The 1446-nt window shown below is 53.1% G+C and overlaps 1 pseudogene; it reads left to right on the top strand.

The window, feature by feature from the left end:
- The first annotated feature begins 890 nt into the window (after positions 1-890).
- Positions 891-1029, top strand: LOC119327061 (annotated as a pseudogene).
- Positions 1030-1446: the final 417 nt, after the last annotated feature.

Raw genomic sequence — 1446 nt, 5'->3', positions numbered from 1 at the left:
AAATATTTTATGTTATGTAAAATTAAAAATTTAAAAACATAGTGTAAAATACACATAAACTGTAAATTTTCTTGTCTTATGACCTATATATATATATATATATATATATATATATATGCATAACGTGTACAATGTGTAGTATCGTAAAATACCAGCAAACGAAAAAGAATTAAAATGGAAACACAAAATTAAATGAAAAAGAAATCATAAAACTAAAAACCCCCCAAACCTTATAGTACCGGTTGGTCTTACCAACCGGTACTAAAGGCTCCAGGCCCCCGGAGCTGGCTCGTGCCACGTGGTTGCCCTTTAGCACCAGTTCGTGCTGAACCGGTACTAAAGGGGGGGGCCTTTAGTGACCACAATTTAGTGCCGGTTATGTAACCGGCACTACAGGGCCTTACGAACCGGTGCTAATGCCCGGTTCTGCACTAGTGTCCACCCTTACCGGCCAAATTACCGAGAAGCTCACCCGCACAAACTTCATCCTCTGGAGCACACAGATCACGCCGCAGCTCAGAGGCGCGGGTGTCTATGGCTACGTTGACAGCAGCACGCCGGAACCAGCCAAGACAGTCGTCACCAAGGACAAGGACGGGAAGGAGACGGCCGCACCAAAGCCCCTTCATCCGATCTGGTTCCGGGAAGATCAGCAGGTACTTGGTTATCTTCTGAACAATCTGTCCAAGGAAGTACTCGTGCAGGTGACCTCGATCTGCCATGCACACGAGCTCTGGACAGTGCTGGCGAACATGTTTTCGTCCCAGTCGCTGTCGCGCATCAACAACATCCGCGTCGCCCTTGCGAACGCACAGAAGGGAAACCAGTCCGTTGCGGCCTTCTTCGCGCACATGCGCTCCCTCGCCGATGAGCTTGCTGCTGCAGGCAAGCCACTCGGCGACGACGAGCTCATCTCCTACATCACGGCCGGCCTCGACATGGAGTACCAACCCCTCGTCTCCGCCCTCGACGCCCGAACTCAGCCTGTCACCCTTGATGAATTGTATGCTCAGATGAGCAACTTCGATCAAAGGGTGGTGCTGTTCTAGGACACAAACTCTGGTGGTGGCGGCTTCAAGTCCTCTGCTAACGCCGTTGTGCATGGCCGAGGTGGTGGATCACGCTACCGCGGGCCAACCCGCGGCAGAGGAAACAACAGCAACAACACCCGCGGCGACCGCGGTGATCGCGGTGACCGTGGCGACCGCGGCGACTCTCGCGGCAGTGGTGGCCGGCCCTCCTACACCAACAATAGGGGCGGCCGCCGCAACTCCTCCAACAAGCGCCTCGACGCCGTACGTTGTCAGATCTGTGGAAAACCCGGCCACACAGCCAAAGACTGTTGGTACAGGTTCGATGACGACGGTGACTCGTCCTCGGATGAGAAGGTGGCCGGGGCAGCTGATGGCTCATATGGAGTAGACACAAACTGGTATGTGGATAGCG

The sequence above is a fragment of the Triticum dicoccoides genome, chromosome 6B (genome assembly GCF_002162155.2).
Source record: "Triticum dicoccoides isolate Atlit2015 ecotype Zavitan chromosome 6B, WEW_v2.0, whole genome shotgun sequence".
NCBI lineage: Eukaryota > Viridiplantae > Streptophyta > Magnoliopsida > Poales > Poaceae > Triticum > Triticum dicoccoides.
The sequence above is the reverse complement of the archived record's forward strand: the minus strand, read 5'-3'. Positions and strand labels throughout refer to the sequence as shown.